At 38.3% G+C, this 22,434-nt stretch overlaps 1 protein-coding gene and 1 pseudogene across 2 annotated transcripts in view; one reads left to right on the top strand and one right to left on the bottom strand.

The window, feature by feature from the left end:
* The window catches only part of FRMD4B (FERM domain containing 4B), a 305,516-nt gene that overhangs the window by 266,209 nt on the left and 16,873 nt on the right, over positions 1-22,434 (bottom strand). The gene's annotated exons all lie outside the window — the stretch shown is intronic.
* LOC101627002 lies at positions 13,999-14,391 on the top strand (annotated as a pseudogene).

Raw genomic sequence — 22,434 nt, 5'->3', positions numbered from 1 at the left:
CCTGGGTAATGTTTACAAATAGAATCGTCTCTGCAACAACCAGCTTGCAGCAGATAAGAGGGCTACCTCATTTACAGCTGCATTTAATCTTTCTGAAGCCTAAAAAGTATTTATTGAATGATGGTGAATAGAAGACCCTGTTGTGCTCTCATCTCACCTTCACCACTAGAGACGTCCTCTTACTGACTTTTCTGGTCACAGGCAACAAAAGATGGTTAACATACTCTGTTATTTCTACAAAGGTCATGTGCCGTACACTGGAGATGCCCCAGTCTTGTCATTGTTGGTGCTGATGACTTTGCCAGAACTGTGAAAGTTGGGGTTGCCTGAATTTGTCTTACAAATAAGATACATGCCCCAAAATATTAACATACATGTCCCAAAATATTAACATACAGAAAACTACTTCCCAAGTATTAAAAAAAAAAAAAAACAATTATACATCTGCAGTCTTCAACCAATGCTGGTAACCTGTTTTTACTTCTCTGAATAAAAAGCACCACTGTCTATCTTTGGTCTTTGCTTGATCACAACCAAATATTTTTGCTGTAAGTTTTTCACTGAAAGATGAGCTGCCATTTTTTGGAAACTGGACTGAACACCAAGCAACTTCGAGCCCATCTCTTCCTGAGGAGAGATATACTTCAATGAAAGTTCTCATTACTGCATGGAAAAGGTACAATGATCTCACTACCCCCTAGTTTTCCCTGAGCTTCTCTACTCCTCTGCTGCTTCTCTGCAGCAATCTGCGGCCAAACCAGAGCTACATTTCCCCTCCTTGTCTCTAGCTACTTGGCTTCCAGAGACAATTTCAGGTTTCCCCAAGTTGCCCACACACTGTAGCTCCATTGCCCATCTTCCTACCTCTTTACCTGTGGAGGTTCTTGGACATAATGTAGTCTTAAGATTATGAAAAAGTAAAAGTGATAAAAGCATTAAAGACAATGCTGAACCCACAATTTGAAGTAAAAAACTGAGTTTCCTCTTTTGTTAGTGGTTCTTCATTTGTCTCTCCTATTCCATCCTTTCCCCTTTTTTCTCTTCTCTTTCCCCAAACATGTAGGCTGTCACAAGAAAGAGGGAATGGGGAACACTTCCTTGCCCCTTCTGCTTCTGGGCCTTTTTGCTGGCACTGGAAGCTTCCTCAAGGACTCCAGCCCATGGGGGCTATGCCAAGGTTTAGCGTGTCAACTGGCTTAAGTGACAGTGGTTCTACCCAACATCCTCTGGGAGGCTCCCCAGTCACTGTTCCCTTTGCTCTTCCCACCACTATATAAGTAGGTCCATTAGTTCTCCACATTTGAAGCATTACAGGTGAGCCTTGTTTCCTGTCAGAAACCTAACTGACCGGCAATCTCGTGCAGGCCCAATCAAGAGACTTCCCTTACTCAGGGAGTAAGGCGATCCATACATTGCTAGGGTTTCAGATTTCCATCTGTAGTAAGAATATATGCTGGGAATAGTCCATGCATCTTCAACCAAGAAATGATCACTACCAAATACAGCTGAAGTTATAAAATCTATTTTCCTAAATTCTGCTGTCAATTCTGCCAGGAACACATGCATAATTTGACCACATGCCTGACCCTAGTCTCTTGTCCAAAGCCAACTCTGCAGCAGCCTGGGGACAGCTCGCCCCACCCTGCTGTCTATCCAAACCACAGTGGTGACCCAGCTCCACCCCAGCACTCAGTTTGGAGTTTGACTATAGAAAGTAGGAAGCCAAAGGGGCCAGGCTGTCATCGTCTGGCCTCTGGGGAACATCAGACGCCCTTTGACCACAGGCTGGATCCCCACTAGGTCCCAACCAGCTATCATATTCTGCCAGGCATGTGAGCAAAGTCTCTCAGCCAAGTCCTGAAGCTGAAGCTGCATCTGGAAGTACATAGAAAAGTTCAGCATGAGGCAACATGACCATTCTGACCCATATTGTCACCTCTTCATGGATCTAAGGAACTGGCCAGTCAGGCAGATACCATCACAGGCAGAGCCAATGCCCCACAGCTATAAGCAGCCTATCAGAAGGCCTGGAGCAGACATCTGGAGCAGGCAAACCTGAATTTAAATACCATCTATAAATATCAAACTCCCTCCCTGCTTCCTGTAGATAAAATATAAGATAATACTTCAAAAGAAAAAATTCTTCACCCAAACAAGCAATTAGAAATTTGCCTTCCAAAAGAGATTGCTGTGGTGTTAATATCTGTGTTGAATCCTCAGTATAGAGTTTTATTACTTTGATCAAAAACCTAGAGTCGACCTGTTTCTGTTTTTACTTTATTTCTTCCGTCTAGGCCACAAGCAAAATCCTGTCAAATCATGTCAGCTCATGTCAAAAAAGTATCTCCAAATCTCTGATTCTATAACCATGGTCCAAATCATAGGCTTTTCTTCTTAACCAATTTTCTTCTTAAACTCAGGTGTATCTACATTGCCTATTCTCCACAGAGGAGCTAGAATGATCTTATTACATCTTACTCCAGTGAAGTGACTGTCCTGCTTAAAACCCTCTAATGGTTTCCCACTATACTTAGCATAAAATTCAAACTCTTTACTGAGACCCTAACAATCTCTAATCTCTTGGTCCCTAACTGTGCCCATCTTTCAAGGCTTATAATATTCCTGCTACCTGGTTTTCTTTTTCCTATTGTAAAATTTGCCAAGTTGATTCCTTCCTTGAGTCTTTTGCACTTACTGTTCCCTACCTGAAATACTTTTTTGCCCTAGGAATTCCTTCCCATCAATACTCCCTCAGCTCAAGTAACTTCCTTTTACAAAGAACATCTTTGACTAAGCACACTTCCTAATATGCCTCATCATTCTATCCTTGCCATGCTCAAATTGCATTATTTGGGTATTTTTGGCTTAGCTGTTTCTCAAATAATACATGAGTTCCATGAAAACATTAGACTGTATTACTTACTTAGAAATAATCTTGGGACTATAAGAAAATCAGTATTTGTTGAGGAAACAAGTCCTAGTTATAAATGCAAATTCTGAACAAAAATGAATACCTAGGTATCCATAAGTTAATTACTATTTGTAAATTCCAGTACCCTAATTTGTAAGAGACACTCATATGTGCCCAAGTGTTTACTCGTTTATGCTTATAAGAGCTGTAGGTTCTATATGATAAAGTTTTAAGTGACATAACTTATAGAAGAGTATGCTTTTATTACTAAGTCATAACTCTAATATAGCCTGAGAACAATAAACACTGAACACAGCTGAAGTCATAAAAGTTTCTCCTCATTAAGTTGCAAAGCTAATTCCTTGGAGAGCATGCTGTTACTTGACATTCCTCAGGCTTTGCAAACAGCTCTGACAAGAAAAGAGCATCAAGCATTGGGGGCTGGATATCATAATAACCCACACAGCTTGGCTTCACAGTTAGGCCTGGGGCTGGAATATTCAAATTTGTCCTCAAGTGGTACATTATATTCTGGGACTTGTGTTGAGTTTGGCCTGGACTATCCAACGAGTATACTCTAATCTTCTTCAAACACTGAACTCTTAGGGAATTCACCTCAAAGGTAAGTGATAGAGCATTTTACCAAATTCCATTTATTCCTGACATAAATGCTTATACTGGAATATATACTTCATTCATTTTTCATTTGTGATATCCTAGAGACCTCAAAAGGGAGACTTAAAACCCAGAAATCCACAGGGATTACAACTGAGATGAAAAAATGCACAAAATGATGTAAAAATAAACTTTTATATATTAAAAAAAAAACAGAAATCTCTCTCAATATCATTTCCCTTTTACCATCCAAGTTTTCACTAAGTTTATTTGAGTTTACGTCTTAAAGATTTCTGAAATTGCTCCATATCTGTTTTCATTATTACCTCCCTGATCTAAGCATCCACATGTCTTACTGTGACCGCTGCCTTCTAGCTGTTTCTTTGTACTCACTAGTGAATCTTCATTTAAGGAAGGATAATCTTTTTCAAAATATATCTGACCATAGCATATCTTTGACATTACCAGCCAGAATGATGATCCTTTGGTAAACATCCTCATGGGTTGCATAACTTCCTTACAGTAATTTTCATCGTAATTTCACATTATTTATGTGAAGACTTTTATTATCTCTGTTTCCTTTTAAGCTATAAACTCAATGACAGTAACAGTCACTGTCTGAATCAATCAATAGTTTACCCCTCATGCCTAACGGTGCCTGGCACAGTGTAGATACTCAGAAAAATTTGCTGAATGAATGAATCTCTACCCTTAGCCCCTAATATAATACCTAAACTCAGAGAGGAATCTTTAAACCTGTAACTGTTTAAGTTCCTGAACAGTCAATCTCTCTTCTCCTCTCTCTACTTGTCTCATGTTCTGATCTCTCCTCTCTCTCTTTCTCTCTCTCTCTTTCTCTCTCTCTCTCTCTCTCTCACACACACACACACACAGCTTCTTTAAAAATCATTCAAAAGATATATTCATATTCAATATTCAGAGACTGTCCTAAGAAATATTCCTGCCATAATATTTTCTTACCCTTTCTCCCAAGAATATTCAATGCATTCAACCCATGTAACCTTTACCTTCCAGCAAAATAAATTTGCCAAATACCACTTGTAATGATGAAGAATATTTAATGACACCAACTAAATTCTGGAGTCTTCAGAGTTGACTTAGGGACACATTCTGCAGGTATAATTCTCTTTTCATTTGGCTGCAGAATAGACAAGGGGATTCAGAGGATAAATGGCTACCCCACTGCCCAGGGTATTCCCTTCAATTAACCCCAAATTACTTGGCAGCCTCCCACAGTCACTATTTCCAGGGATGGTACAGGTGCAATTTTAAATGTCTGGGACCTCCCCACAATGCCATCTGTTAGGGAGCAGTGATTAATATTGGTTAAACTTCCCGTAGACCCCACCCAAGTGGGAGGGGAGTTGTTACTAGAAGTATCAAAAACTTTCAGTATAAAAGTAAGTTACTATTTATTAAGTGCTTTACTACAAGTTCTGCCTTCTATTGAACTCTGAATGAACAAAATCCCTATGAAGATATATTATTATTACAAGGAAGACACTGAGACTTAGGGAAGCTCCGTGACTTACCAGTTATTAAACCACAGACAAAATCCATGTACCAATCACCACTATATAGAACAGTGTTATGAACAGCAAAATAATGAGAAATAACTAGGCATCTCAGACAAGTATTCTCCTTGCACAGGATAGATAATGCTAGTCTCATGAAAATGATGGGAATGCAAGCTCACTGCTAGGGGAGGGGTAACTCATCAACAGCAGTATAATCTACGTTGACGCCTGAAGGTCTAAACTCCTGGACACCAGACTTAACCAAAATGTCTCATCGATGTCATTACTTAAAAACAGATATGTGTCAGCCCTCCCTGGTGGTGCAGCGGGTTAAAGCACAGCACTAAGAAGCTAAAGCCACCTTCGCATGAGTTCAATTCCCGCCTGCCTCGGAGGTGACTACATGGCGTGGCAGACCTCTCCTGACTCACCTGCTGCTCCCCTCAGCAGTGTACTTCCTCGATCTGCCTGTTCTGCTCCCCACTCTCTGGTGAATCCTCTCACCCTCCACATCTCTGACCTGTACTCCAGTTCTGTATGAATAAATAAATAAATCTTAAAAAAAAAAAAAACCAGATATGCGTCAAATAATACAACCCAACCTAGCTTAGGTATAAAAGAGGACCTTATGGGCTTAGATTAATGAAAAGTCCTTGGGGTTACAGGTATAACCTGATAATATAGCCAAGTTACTCAAATGATATCACCAGAACCCAAATCAATCAAAATCACTTTCTCCTCTTCCTTTCCTTTTTATGTCTTCTTCATCCTTCATATTCATTTTCCTCTCTCCCTCTTTTCTTCCCTCTTCCTCTCTCTTCTATGACCTCTTAATGCTGTCTTAAGCATTCTGTAACATGGGTTCCCACTGCTCACATCACATAGCCTCCAATTCTAAACAAACCCCTAAAACCAAGTTCTTCTGATAGACAATGGACAATTCCAGCATCAGCCTGGACTATCTGGCTATCTTTAAATCAATCTACATGGTTAGAGGGTTCAATATTTTATGTCCAGCCCTGGCTCACTCCCAGGCTTTCCTAAATTCCATACACTGAGAATATTGCCCATTCCCCCCAAAATTCTCAAAATAACAGAATCTCTAAAGAGTTTTACTATTAGTCAATTTCAATCATGCACAGTAACATGAATAGTCAGACAGATTTAAGAGTCTGGCAGTTTTACAATATTTACCAGAGCTACCATCTGTAACAAATTTTATTCTTACTTCACAAATCTAACTTGTCTTAATTACAAACAATAACTAATAAGATGAGGTGAAAGAATAACTTAACATTTATTTACTATAACAGAGGAAATACTAAATAAAACAAATTTTGAGATGAAACATAAGTTCACCTTACTTATTAAGGTCAAACCCAAATTATTTTTCACCCAGAATACAAACCAAATACATGTTGTCCATTCTTGTGCCATAAACTCACTGCATACTAATTTGGGGTGATTTTAATTAGGGAAATCTGTGCTGTGAATTACTGATAAATTTTAAGCAAAAATATGGTACACAATTTATTGTCTCGACTTGGATAATAGGAATAAAATATCTTGTATGCTCATTTTAGAGCTTAACCACAATTCTTTTAATATGCTTCTCTTCTTGTATGAGTTGAAAAACATGAGTTACTCTAACAGACCCCAAATTTCAGTGGTTAAACACAATAGGTTCACTTTACATTCAGATCACTCTCCAAGGTGGGTAATTCAGTCACCAGACTGCAGTGCTCTTTGCAGTGATCTGGGCACTGAGACCTCTTCATCTCTCAGCCTTGTGGCTCTACATCTGATCTACAACAGCATGTTTTTCTAACTTGGCACATTTTAGACCAGGTAATTCTTTGTTATTGAGAGCTGCTCTGTATATTATAGCATGTTTAGCAGTACCCCTGATTTTTTACTAGATTCCAGTAACTCCCTGATACAATTTTTTCTCAGCAAAAAATGTCCTCAGAATTTGCCAAATGCCTACTGTTTGGGGAAAGGGTGGCAAAATGCCCCTGATGAAAAACTACTTATATCAGACCTGGCATTAATTTTGTTGAGATTACCAGGTGATTCCAATTTGTCATGAGGCTTGAGAACCTATGTTCTCATCATTAACAATCCACTGGAAAAAGCATAGATAAAATACACCACTCCTTAAACACTTTGGCTTGGAATTAACACACTTCACTTCCATTTCCACAATGGGGAAGAACTAGTAATATATATTATACATACTATTCCACTTCCCAGCTTCCCCCTTCCCCCATTCCAACAAGAAAGGGAGAAAAGAATGCCTGGAAATATGGTCCCTGGCTGGGTAAGGAGCACAAATTTTGGTAGACAGAAACCTCTGCCTCATGTCTCAATCTCTCCTCTTTTGATAAGAGACCCTCCCTCCTCACATACACACATACACTGATGGTGCCTCTGTCATAGGCTGAGCTAATAAGAGTCATTCCTAGAATGTTGCATTTATCTAGGACTGTTAAGATGCAGCATTCTCTACTCTCTAGCATCATAGCAGTGGAGTCATGAGAAAGAACTGCTCATCATCAGTGACAAGAGTAATTTCTACGTACTAGACACCGTTCCGTATGCCTGGTTTATGTGTTAATTTATTATTTACTTCATCCTTGCAACAACCTATGAGTAAATGCTATTAAATGTACCCATTTTATAGATGAAGAATTTATCTAAGGTCAAGGGCAGAAATGAGAGCCACATCCAAGCTGTCACAAGGTCACACTGTTCTCTAGCAGGAAAGCCCACCATCAGCAGATGAGAGAATAAAACCACAGACAGAGCAGCACAGGCAGAGAAAGTATAAGCTCCCAGACATGAGCAAATATAGCCCTCTTTCTTCCTTAAGTTAGTTTGAAAGATCTTTGTTATTTATAACCAGAGTCCTAACTGCTAAATCATCTAACAGCATTAATCTGCACCGGTTCTGTTATTCCAAAAAGCAAATATTTAAGGCCACACTCAACGAGGGGTTGGGAACACTTAAGTCTCAGTTATAAGGACTAAAGAGTCCTTAGTGAGGATGGAGTTTATTGGAAAACTTAACTCCCACCAGCACTATTGCTAGTGTGGGTCTGACTTAGGCTCCAGTAATTGTTCTGCAAGGATGCTGAGGCCAAGCCCAGCCTGGTAATTATTCCTGGAATTTCAAAATCCTAAACTTGTTTTGGTTGCCTTGATCATTTAGTTCCTTTTCCTGTGCAAGTATGCTGCCCATTAGTCTTATTACCACATGGGTTTGTGAACTCAGTCTTCAGCTCTGGTGACTTATTTCTATCAACAGTCACCTGATGTGAAGCAGCAAGCAGATCTTTATCTGGGGACACTGACCTTTCCTGGATTTCCTATTTTTACCCATCAACAGTCATCCTTGATGTCAACAACTTGCACAGATCACTAGCCATGCCTATTAGTATCCAAAACAAAAACTGCTATTTTCTGTCTCACTAAACTTCCTTGCAGAGAGTTCCTCTCAGCATCTCTACAGCCTAGTGATCACATCTGTTTCAAACCTTAACCCCATCCAAGGTAAACCACTTCACCATGGTTAATCACAGTGGACAATGACCCCCACCAACTTCAACAAATACTTAATGCATTACTACTAAGTAATTCCCCTAGGGGAATAAGATTTATCACATGATAACAAAGCATGTCACATTTTTTGTTTCACCTCAACAATTTTTATGAGGGTCCAATAGTTTCCTGGCCCTGGCTAGTGCTGGTAATTATTACCATGAACAAGAAAAACAAAGTCTCAGCATTTATGAAGCATAATGTTTAGAGAGAAAGATTGTAAACAAGCAAACATATAAAAAACAATAAATAATTAGAGACTATGATAGGTGCTAGGAAGAGGAGGTGAAGGGACCATCAAAAAGGGAATAAAAGGAAGTCTCTACCTGGATACAGAGGTCACATTTTCAGGCTTTAAAATGTTTACCTTTCCCATATATCCATTCCAGTATTTGGAAGTTTTCAAATGGCAATCTGTCCTCATCTAAATGCAACTCTCATTGTGTTTTGTTTGATAAACATAATATTGAAAAAGTCCTTCAAGGGAGGATGGTTCTCCAGTTTGCTATGGGCTCCAAATCTCCATGTTGCATTTATTCAGTCTTGATTTATGTACTTAGGAAATTTTGCCTTACTGGCCCTTAACAGAATTTTGAGTTTGTAATACTTGACTCAACATTTAAACTATCTGATATAGTAGATTAGATCTCTCTTCTCCACCAAACCATAATCAATAAGCTCACACGTTTATTTGGCTAATACTCACTCTCTTCTAAATATTAAACTAAAAATCATGCATGTGACTGTGTTTGTGCTCTTGAGTGGATATAAAAGAAACCACATTATTGGCTGCTTGCAAGTAAGAATTTAACTTTGCCAACTATTCAAATAATAACTCCTGCCTCGATAATGACTTCAGCAAGTCACTTAAGAACACTAATGCATCTGAGACTGATGATACAAAGGTGGTTACTCAGAAACATCCCTCATCCTTGAAACACTCATACATAAAACATCAAATTCATGTCACATTTAGAAGACCAAGAGTAGTAAAATGTATCTTGGCATATTAACCAGTCATGAAGTAGTGAAGGTCTTTTTAAAAAGCTTATAAGTTTCTAAGCAGACACACAACATTCCAGGCCTATTAGAAAATTAGGTTGTGAAAAGCGTCAGAAATTATCAAAAATTCTGACTCCCAAGATGGAGCGCTCAGAGTAATTACAGTTGAGTCTTCACTTTATGAGATACTGAAATTACAAATAAGAGAGTGGTTCCTGGACAATATGTTTTTTTATTTTTTTCAAGGTCACAGAAAAGCACAGTATTTGTTCACAGATCAAGTTCCCTGGATTCCTTCTAAAAGGTGTATTTATATGGGATTATCTCATGTCTTATTCCAGAAGGATTTACAAAACCCTGCAATGATCTATAAAAGCAGTCAGAAGATGTAAAATTAAGCATCTCTTTCCTCTCAAATTAGTGAGAACCTGCCCAGGATAGAATGTTTTTCTTCACTTGATAGTTATGCCTCCCAAGGTCTGTGTCATTTTATATAAAAAGAGCTGTATAATTAATTTTACCTACTTCAGTGAATGATTCTGGGATTAAATTATACAGTCTTCATAAAGCATTTAACACATAACAAATTGATTTTAATAATGACCATTTAAGTTATTAGTTTAGAATTCTTGAAAAGTAGACAGATGATAGTATCATACATAAAACAACAGTGTCAGAAACCATGCCCAAATGAAATTATTCCAGAATTCCTCATACAATATTATAAGCAACTTTTCTCATAGTGGTGGAATTACAGATGCTTCCTTTTATTTTCCTTCTAAATTGCCTTAGTAATTCTTTTATTATCAGATAAAAGAGTAAATCAGTTTTTATTTGGGGTGAAGAGATTTAAATGAAATTTGTGCATAGTTAAAGTTAGAAGTCAAGGGTAAAACTGGGTTCAAATTCAAACCCTGACTTCAAGTGCCCATAGAGGTACATGAAAACAAGGCAATACACTTGTCATTACAGATTCAAATGTTTAGGACCATTGAGTTCACAGGCAATAAGAAAGCAAAAGATTCATACTTAGTAAGGTCACTTGGGGCCCTAATCTCTTACATGCAATACTGTAGACAAAGAACTTTAGAAACCACACAAATTCACACTAACAGGTTAACATACAGGACAAGACAAGAATTCTCATACAGCCCTGTAGCAGTACATGATCTCATGCCTGCCCTTTTCCAACCCTGCCTCTTTGCCTAACTTCAAAGCAGTGAACATGGGAGAATTATCTACAATTTTACAGCTGACTCATTTTTTGCCCTCGTAGAGCAAGAAAGCATTTTATTTAATATATAGGGTCATGTATAAATAAAGCGATTTTTAAAAACTAATAAAGATATCTAAGAACAAACACCATTTTTCCAAGTGCAGTTAATAAATTCTTTGGTTTGAGATTTGCTTGGGATTAGATATTTCTAGTACTTGTCCTGACCAACTGCTACAAGGGCATTCTATTTTATGATATTTCACCTGAACCTGATGAGATCTGAGGTTAATGCACTGTTATTCTACAACCATACTGGCAGATTATAATTATATTTTTAAATATTTGTATTTTATTTATGCATACAGAACTGGGATACAGGCAAGAGGTGCAGGGGTGGTGAAAGGATTCACCAGTGACAGAGTGGGGAGCAGAACAGGCAGATCGGTGAAGTATACTGCTAACGGAAGCAGCTGGTGGGTCAGGAGAGGTCTGCTGCACCATGTGGGTCACTTCCAGGGTGGGGGAGCGAACTTGCATTGAAGCAGCTGCATTTGTTTTAAAGGTGCTAGACAGTGTGCTAGGCCTTGGGATACTACAGAAAACACACACAATGTTTTCAATTATGAAACAGAGCAAGAATAGGAGAAAACAATGCCTATATAATAAGCATACAAGCCTGTGTAATCATGGACAAGGGGCTTAGAGACCAAATTAGTTATGTACATCCAACTGTGGGAGCATCGCACAGACAGCGCCAACCACCACACCTCTTGATCATTAGGACCCCTCAAAGCCAATAGCTAGGGGACATTCAACAGAGCAGGACTCCTGTAATGGGCAACTTAGGCTTGAGTGTTCATTTGCCTCACCGAAATGTTTTCAGAGCTGCTTTCAGGGTCTGAGATTCTTCCTACCCATTCTCCTTCCTTCCCTTTCATCTTTCACAGATGTCAGATGGCATCAAATTCTGAAGGCTCTCTCTGTCTACTTCTATTCTTGTTAACCCCTATGCTGTAACTTGTGCAAACATTTTCCTGAATAAATTCCTTGAATTTATTGAATACCTAATCTCTCATTGGCATTTGCTTCTCAAAGGTCTGAAATAATATAATATATGAGAGGAACAAAACTTAATTTGAGGCTTGGGGAAGAGTTCTTGGGGGAAAGTGATAACGGAACTGAGATATGAGTACATGTAAGAGAAATTTCTTCCAGACACATAAATTAACATTTTCAAAGTTTCTCTATTCATAGGAGAGAGTATATCTAGTTGGAAAGAAAGAAGAGAAATTTATAGGAGGACAAAGAGGAGGGGGAGGAGGAGGAGGAGAAAGAAGACGGTACTGCTGCTGCTGAAGTAGGTAAGAATCAGATAAAAATTAAAATATCCACTGCTGCTTACCATAGTGAGGTGCAACCTAATTCTACAGTTAAGAGGAAATTAGCTATTTAGACCTGGAACACTTCTTATTTTTAATAAAATAATTATATACTCATGCAGTTGTAGTATTTTAATCAGGAATGCCGATAAAGAAGAAAAGCAACAGCATATAAATCCTCAGTCAATGCAGCATTTGGAAAAGTAGAAATATGATACAGACTAAGTTACTATTGCAAGGAAAATACAAAATACAATGGTTTAATCAAGAAACAAGTATTTCTCTGGAGAGTTACATAAGGGTTTGTGGTGCTTTTTTAGCTATTATCACTCACACAGGTTTCCTGGCTGATCCAAATATTGCCATTTTCAGAATTCTCAGCAAGTGACAATGGGAGAATGATAGAAGAAACCATCCAATCAGAAAAAAATAAAACTCATATAATTAAAATCTGAAATGAAAGAATGTCATAAAAATTTAAAAAAAAGATCAAATCTATAAACAATTATGTGTTTAAAAATCAGGTAATGTAGAAGAAACCAATATTTGTATAAATATACAACCCAGCAACACTGAAATTGAAAATCTGAACAGATCAATAATGAGTCTATAGTCAAAGCGTCCTGACGAGGAAAAACCCAGGAACAGATGGCTTCCCTGGAAATAATTCTGCCAAACATTTAAAGAATAATTAATTATAGTTCTCTCCCAAACTTCCAAATATTAAAGAAGAAACACTTCCAAACTCATTCTGAGACCACTGTTACCCTGACCTCAAAGTTAGATCAAGGCATGACAAGAAAACTTTGGACCAATATGCCTGATGAATATTCATCCAAAAGTCTCAGTGAAATATTAGAAAACCAAATTCAAGAGCTAATTAAAAGAATTATTTCACCGTGAACAAGTGGGATTTATTCCTAGAAAGCAAGGCTGTTTCAACATATGAAAATCAGTTACTATAATGTACCACATTAATAGAATAAAAGACAAAAACCATATGACCACTTCAATTAGTGAAGAAGCACTTGACAAGATTCAACACACTTTCTTTCTGAAGAAAAACCAACAAAGTAGAAACATAAGGAAACATCAACATAATAAAATCCTATGTGAAAAGATCATCACTAACAACAATACTGAAATAAAAAGTACCCCTCTACGATTAGAAACAAAACAAGGATGTCTACTCCAGTCATTTCTAGTAAGTAGAGAATGTCCAATTCAGTGAGCAAGAAACAGAAACAAAATGCATCAAAACTGGAAAATTACTATTTCCAAATGACTAATAAACTTATAAAAAGATTCTTAAGGCCCTCCCTGGTGGTGCAGCGGGTTAAAACATAGCACTGAGAAGCTAAAGCTACTTCTGCATGAGTTCAATCCCTGCCCCAGAAGTGACCAAATGGTGCGGCAGACCTCTCCTGGCCTGCCTGCTGCTCCCCTCAGCAATGTTCTTCGTCATTTTGGCTGTTCTGCTCCCCACTCTTGTCTCTAATGAATCCTCTCACCGCCCCTGCACCTCTGGCCTGTACCCCAGTTCTGTATGCATAAATAAAAAAAGATTCTTAATAGCATCAATAATCAGAGACATCCAAATCAAAACTATAACAAGTACCACTTCATACTCATTAGGATAGTCATTATTTAAAACAACAACAACAAAAATAAAAAACAGAAAACAGCTTTCTCTTCCTCTGTGCTGCCTATAGCAATGGCAGTTCTCCACTTGGTGTCATGGCTGATCCCCGACCCCTCAAGAAGCCCAAGATTGTCAAAAAGAGGATCAAAAAACTAATCCAGAATCAGTCAGATGGATATGTCAAAACTAAGTGTAACTGGCAGAAAGCCAGAGGCATCGATAACAGTGTGCAGAAGGCTCAAGGACCAGATCTTGATGCCTTGTATTGGTGATGGGAAGGGAAGAAAACAGAGCATGTTCTGTCCAGGAGCTTCTGCAAGTTCCTGGTGCCTAATGACAAGGAGCAGGAAGTGCTGCTGATGTGCAACAAAGAGTACTGTGCTGAGATCACTCGCAAAAAGCGCAAAACCATTGTGGGAAGAGTGGCACAGCTGGATGCCCAAGGCACCCATCCCAATGCCAGGCTGCCCAGTGAAGAGAATGTATAGCCAGCTCACGTGTGTATGTGTGTGTTGTGTTAATAAAACCATAAATCTGGAAAAGTAAAATGCATTAAAAAATAAAAACGTGTTGGCCAAGATGTGGAGAAATTGGAATCGTTGGTGGGGTTGTTAAAATGGTGCAACTGCTATGAATAGCAGTATGATAGTGCCTCAAAAATATTAAAAATAAAAATACCATATGATCCAGCAATCTCCCCTCGGGTATATATTCAAGCAAATTACAGAAGGGTCTTTTGAAAATATTTTCACACTCATTTCATAGCAGTGCTATTCACAATATCCAAGAGGTAGAAGCAGCCCAAATGTCCCTAAACAATATAACTGGATATAAATGGATAAACAAAATGTGGTATCTACTTACAACAGAATTTTATTTAGTTTTTAAAAGAAACAGAATTCTGTCATATTCAGGTTCATTCATAATGAACCTTGAGGACCCTATGATATGCAAAAGAAGCCTCTCACAAAAACACAAGTAAGTAGGACTACACTTATATGAAGTACCTAAACTGGTCAAATTCACAGAGACAGAAAGAAGAATGGGGCTGGGGAAAAGGAGAACTAGTTGTTGTTTAATGAGTACAGAATTTCAGTTTTGCAAAATGAAAAATTCTGGAAATTGGTCGTACAAAATAATGTGAACTTAACATTATTGAATTAAATACATAAAAGTATTTAAGTAGACAAATTTAAAGTCATGCAGTTTTTAATTTTTTTATTTTGATATTTTTAAGATTTTTTTTTTATTTACGCTGGCAAGAGCTGGCTAGATGTGTGGAGGGATGTGAGAATTTGCCAGAGACAGTGGAGAGCAGAACAGTCAGATTGACTGAAATACACTGCTGAGGGGAACAGCAGGCAAGACAGGAGATGTCTACTGTGCCATTTGGGTCACCTCTTTGGTGGGTATCCAACTCATGTTGCAGTGGCTGCTGATAGTTTCTTTGTGCTGAGACTTAACCCCTCGCACCATCAGGAAGGTACTATTTTTTTTTTTTTGAAGGCTTGAAAGAGGGAAAATCATAGTATATTATCACAAACAGCATATCAACATAACATTATTTTTCTGACCAATCTTTTGAACTGTCCAGTCCCCCTTCTACTCATACTCATGATGTTTATATGTGTGTCTAAAATTAAAGTTTTAACAGTTTCAGTCACAGAATTTTAAAATGGTGAGTGGTTACAATGGGGCAGTTAGTGAGGCATTGTAACACTTCACTCATTTCTTATTTACTGTGTACTCACTCCAGCTTTGACATGATGCCAAGCAGTAGGGCTATAACAGGCACTGGGAATACACCATAGTCCTACACTATGAGCATACCCTTTATTGTGTGACAGGCAATTCCAGTTCAGGGTGATAAGTGAAATTCAAAGAAGTACAAGGACTGGAATTGAATGAAAATATTACCAACACAGGCCTCCCAAGTGGTGCAAGGGTTGTCTCAGTACTATCAAGCTATCACCAGCCGTTGAGGCATGAGTTCAATCCATGGCCAGGGAGCTGACCCACATGGCATAGCAGATCCCTCCCGCCTTGCACATTGCTCAGCAGTGTAGCTCAGTAGATCTGCTTGTTCTACTTCCCACTGTTTCTGGTAAATCCTCTCAGGAATAGCACCCCTCCCCTCACCACCACGCACACACACTTCTGGCCTACACCTCAGCTCTTGTATGCATAAATAAATAAAATAAATCTTAAAAAGGAAGAAAGAAAAAATTACCAACCCCAGGTGTGGGGAGAGAGGGTTGATCAGGAAACACTTCCTGCAGGCAGTGCTGTCTAAGCCATGGCATGCAAATGTCTGGAAGCAAGAAGTTTCATGTCTTCTGCAGGGCTGGGAATAGTTCAACATATCTAAAATTTAGAGTGAAAAGTGGAACACTTTGAGAAATAGCAGTTGATCATAAAAGGGCTCTCACTATGCCAATCAGAGGGTACCAATTCCCAGGAGTAGTGGATGTGTCTGCCTAGAACTGTGCTACCTTTCACAATAATAGGTCAAGCAGCATGCTATAAACTTGACATTTATCATCACATTTTATCTTCCTCACTACAATTCAGGGAGGTAACTGCTACCTTCTTTGTTTTACTGAAAGCAAGCATAATGGGCAGGTAGCCTGCCCACGGTCATGCAGCAGCTAGTAAGTAAGAGAGCCAGGGTATGAACCCCAATTTTTCTGAAATCAAAAGCCTAGTATATTAGGCGCTCACAACAGCAATGACAGGAGCAGTTCAAGGCTTAGTAGTTTGGAGTGAAGCAGCTAAAGCTCAATTCCTGAATCCAAGTCTTTTTTATTAATTATGAGACCTCGAGCAAGTTATTCTTTGAGTTTCCAGCTTTTCAGTCTGGTGAGCTTGAGTTACAGAAATACAGGGGCTGTGAGATATCTATTTTTCAAATGCATTTGAAAAACTAGGAATTACAGCAATAGCAACTAACATAAACAGCATTATAAAATTAACTGTCATAATTATCTTATATTTCTCTCCAATATTATCTTTCAGAGAAGCTGTTAGAAAGAGAAAGGCAAAAGATGTATAAACAGTATAGAAATATTGCTCTGATAGAGCACTGGTGGTCTTGGTTCCCTCACTAACATGTTGACCAATCACTTGGGGTTTAGATTTAATTTCTCCCAAATGGATTGACCAATATGTGAACAGTCACACCACAGGATTACAATGAAGGTCAGGAACGATAAGACCAAGCACTATAAAAGTATAAAGTACTGTACAGATGTCTCATATAGTTATTAAAACATCACATGGATTTAGTCACTTGACATAGTTTAAAAAAAATGTACACTATACTCTTGGCACTGTGTTAAGGCTATGAAGGCTCTTAAACTCTAGCTGAAGTATTATATACGTATTCATGATTATAGTTTTCTTGGAACTGACACCATAACTTTTATAAGATCCTCCAAAGCAAGAACAACCAAAAAAAGGTTAAGAGGTAGTCTGCCAGAAACAAGAGATAAAAAAGCCAGCAATCCAACCTAAAATAAAGAATATGACAAGGATGTCCATTCTCACTCCTTGTACTCAACTTTGTGTTGGTGTTTCTAATCAGATCAACCAAGCAAGAAAAGAAAGGCATCCAGATTAGAAAGGAATAGAAGGCATTGTCTTACATACAAATAAATCTTAAGGAGGTGGAGGGAACTATTAGAGCTTATAAAATAATCAAGTTGCAGGATACAAGAGATAAAATGAATATATAAAAGTCAGTCATGTTTCTGTATGTTACCAATAAATAATCCAAAAATTAAATTTAAAAAACATCTCCATTCACATTAGCATCAAAAGGAATGAGATACTTAAGGGGGGGGGGGAAGAAGAAGTATAATAATAACACCCTGAAAACTACAAAACATTGTTGACAACAATTAAAGAAGATCTATATTGGGCCCTCCCTTGTGGTGCAACAGGTTAGGAAGCACTGCAAGTTGGCTGAAGCTGCTTCAGTGTGAGTTCGATCACATGGCATGGAAAAAAAGAAGACAAAAAAAAAATCTATATTAATGAGATAAGATCATATGCTCATGGATTGGGAGAATTAATATTGTTAAGATGACAATACTCTACAAATTTAGCTACATATCCATATAATTCCCACCAAAATCACAGCTTCCTTTTTTACAGAATTTGATAAGTTAACCTTAATGTTGATATGTAGGTGCAAGAGAATCAAAAGAGGCAAAATAATTTTGAAAAAGAATAAAGTTTGAAAACTCACATGTCTCAAATTCAAAATTTATTAGAAGGCTACAGTAATCAAGACTACGTAGTGTTGACATAAGAATAAACATATAGCTCAGGGGTAATAATTTTCTATATATTAAAGTGATCTTTGACATGCCTGTTAAGTCATTTCAACAAAGAGTAGTCTTTTCAACAAATGGTTTTGAAAAAACTAGATATCCTTATGTCAAAGAATGAATTTTTGCCATATATAAAAAAATTAACTCATAAATCAAAGATATAGCCATAAGAGTTAAAACTAAGACACTCTTAAAAGAAAACATAGCTGTATATCTTGTAACCTTGGATTCAGCCATGATTTCTTAGATATGACATCTAAAGCACAAGCGATCAAAGAAAAAAATGTGTAACATGAATCTCATCAATATTAAGAAAATTTGTTCTTCAAAGAACATTAGCAAGAAAGTGAAAAGAAAACCAACTGAGAAATATTTGCAAACTATATACCTAATAAAGGTATAATATCTGGAATATATACACAACTTAGTAATAAAAAGACAAATAACCCAGTTAAAAAATAGGCAAAGAATTTGAAGAGATAGTTCTCTAGAGAAGATCTACAAATAGCCAATCATCATATGAAAAGAAGTTCACCACCATTGTTCATTAGGGAAATGCGAGTCAAAGCCCACATTGAGATTCTATCTCATTACCATTAGATCGCTAGACAGACAGACAGAAAATAACAAGTATTAGTGAAAATATGAAGAATTTGCAACCCTTTCATACTGCACACAGAACTGTAAAATGATTATGTAACTTTGGGAAAAAGTTCTAATTCCTGAAAAGCTTAAACATAAAGTTAACATGTGGCCCAGTGATTCCACTCCTAGGTATATACTCTAGGGAACTGAAAATACAAGTTCACTGACAGGTTTATACATGGATGTTCAGAGCAGTATTACTCCCAACAGCGAGAACATGGAAAAATCCAGGCATCTATCAATGGAAGAATGAATAAACAAAATGCAGTATGGTCACCTAATAGAAAATTTTTCAGACATGAAAACAAAACAAGGGGCCCTCCTTGGTGGCGCGGTGGGTTAAAGCACAGCACTAAGAAGTTAAAGCCACTTCCGCAAGAGTTAGAACACCACCCCCAGCGAGGTGATCCACAGGGCCTGGCAGACCTCTCCTGACCCGCCCACTACTCCCCTCAGCAGTGTATTTCGTCAATCTGCTTGTTCTGCTTCCCACTCCGTCTCTGGTGAATATTCTCGCTGCCCCTGCACCTCTGGCCTGTACCCCAGTTCTGTATGCATAAATAAATAAATATTTTAAAAAACAAAACAAAACAAGAAATGATACATGTGACAGCACGGATGAACCTTGAAATTTTTAAGCTAAGTGAAAGAAGTCAGACACAAAAGACCACATATTTTATAATTCCATTATATGAAACTTTCTGAATAGGCAAATATATGTAGATAAAAAATAGATTAGTAGTTACTAGTTGCTGGGAGAAGGGAGATTGCTGTAGGTACAAGGTTTTTTACTGGGGTGATGAAAATGTTCTGGAATTAGGGGGATAATAGTTACGTAACTGCATGCTAAAAATATATAGCACTGGACATTTTAAAAGAATGAGTGGGATTGATGTCCGGTTGCCCACCAGCATTGATCTGTTCCTCCTTCCTGTTTACACAGTCTCCACTACACTTCTGGAGATTGTGTCTTCCCAAAATAAACCATGAGCACCCAGCCCTTTTTTCTGGCTTAGCTCTAGGGGAAGCTCAAGCTAAGAGAGACAAAAAGACATGACAATGAATGAAGAGTTACAATCAGAAAAGCAGTAGACAAAGTTGTTTATCCCTCATGGTCTTACCTGGAGTGTAAATGAGGCTTGTTCAGACATCAGTACTCTAGCTTTTTCCACTTTGTTTTAGAAATTTTCATGAGAACACCCTTCATTCCCTAAAACTCATGCTTTATCCTGGGGATAAACACTTCCAATCTTGTTTGGATTCAAGGTCAACTTAAGTTTTTCTGAGTGAGGTTTGATAGAGATGACTTAGATGATGGAACTGCTGATGGTTCTGGGGGAAGGCCAGTTCCTTTCTACACTTATTACCTAATCCCCTCAGGGGCACTAGTAGCATTCAGTCAGGGCTGATCTCTCCCCATACACAAGGGATGCTCATGCACTTCTGAGGTCTGACCAGGCAGCAGAGGAAGTCACTTAGATTTCTACCCCTGAGGAAATGAGACACTGAGTGGGCTCCGAACACACTGAACTTCCCGGAAGTCTCCTTGGTCAGTCTGTGTTGACTGGAAATTCTCCCCTCGTCTCTATTCTTGTAATTGGTTTACCTGAAGCAAGTTTTTTTCCTACATAAAGCCATTATCATCACTTGCTGGAAGCATAGCTATAGCTTCCTGGTTAACCACGCCACCCCTCCCTTTTTATGGAGGTTAAACTTCTGCTTTTATCCCACCTTCCCACCTATTAAATACCCCGGATGAGTTGTGTTTTTTTATGTGAATCAGATTGTGTCACCTCTAAGTGGCCTAAGAGATGCCATTTCCTTCCCACTGTAATTAGAATAAAATACAACTCCTCAACTATGGTTTACAAGGTCCTTTATGATTTACTCTTGCCTCTCCATCTTCTGCCCTGCTCACTGCTCTAGCCACAATGGTCCATATTCTATTTCTAAACTCTATCAAGCATGTTACTACTTCCAGACCTTTGAATTCACCACAGTCTCTTTCTGGGAATGCTTACTTCACTCCCACCACCAGATATTAAAGCTTATTCCTTCTCACCATTCAACTCAGCTGAAAGAGAGACTTCCCTCAAGTTAACAGTCCCCCCTTATATTCTGTCAATCACTTACTTTATGGTACTCATGATCTCTCACATAATTCCAGTTACATAGTAGGCACTGACTAAATATTTCCTGAATGAATAAATGAATGAACACTTGAGCAAGCTGTGAAGGCTGCACATGTCTTGTGAAATCACTTGTTACTCTAAACCACTTTCTAACTTGGATTCTTTGGCTGTAAAATATCTCAGGTAAAGGCTGTCACTTTAGACGTCTTTCCACTTACTAGTTAGGTTAAGTATGCGAACATCTGTAAGAAACATCTGTAAGTTGGTTAGGACATTAAAAGTTGCTTCTTTATTATGTCATGATCCAGTTCAGATTAGCTGAGGGGAAGACGGGAATTTCATTTCATGAAGTTGTTTGGGGGTCCTAGACTACTTCTTTCTAGTGAATCTGGCATTCCTGAGTGTGTTAAAGTTGGGCTTGATGTCTTCAGTATTCAGAGGCAGAAGGGGATAGCAAAAGACATGAAAGTAGCAGAAGCAGTTTTTCTGGAAACAGCAAATAATACTTCTACCCACATTCACCTTTCTACCTCCAACCCCAATCTCAACCCAGCACTTTAATAGACGAGGCTGAGCAATAAGATTTCATAGCTGGAGGAGGGAGAACAAGAGCCCTTCCTAGGGATATGGGACCCAGGAAGTAAATGTAGCAGAGTTTGGACAACAGTCCATGTGACAGCCACCCCTCCCATCAACCTTGGAATAATAATGATATAAATGTGAACCTGAAGTTGGGCTTTCTACTCAAGTTTGTATTTCTAGGCCAAAGCACCACTGATATCTGCTGCTGTTGGCAAGATGCAAACTTGAAATAGGAGTTTAAATAAGTTGTTTCTTCTATCCTCTTACAATCTGATCCTGGCCACAATAGTCAGACTCCTGGACTGAGTCTGACTCACAGCTAGGTCATCGGGAGTAAGATACAGTAAGCTGTATCACAGCTGAAAGGGAAATGTGGCAAGAGGAGTGCAATGGGGACTGGAGATGAGAAGCAGTAGATGCACATCCAGCAGGATGTTGGCTTATTTATTCCTCAGAGAGGACCAAGCGAATGCAAACATAAGGTCACCTCCTATGTTATTTTTCTAAAGTCGTTTCCAAAGATCCCTCCTTTGAGAGAACAACCATCAGGAATCCACCTACATATTCAGAAAAGCAAAATACAAGAAATGCTATTGTAAGCACGAAAAACTTCTGACCACCTGGAAAGGCCAAAAATAACAAGGGAAAACATTAGAACAGTTAAGTACCCAAACGTTCAGTTCTGACCAGGTGCAATGGACAGAATAGTGGTATCATATGATTATTTAGCTAGAATGCTAGACTCTAGGCATTTGCAAGAAAGAGGAAGAAATTAGTCCAGTCCTATGAGAGGGTGAGAGAAGTAGCTACATCATCCTTTAGCACAGGATGGTTGAGA

This window comes from Condylura cristata, unplaced genomic scaffold (assembly GCF_000260355.1).
Source record: "Condylura cristata isolate star-nosed mole 26May11 unplaced genomic scaffold, ConCri1.0 scaffold00004, whole genome shotgun sequence".
Lineage (NCBI taxonomy): Eukaryota > Metazoa > Chordata > Mammalia > Eulipotyphla > Talpidae > Condylura > Condylura cristata.
This window is presented reverse-complemented; position numbering and strand designations above follow the sequence as displayed.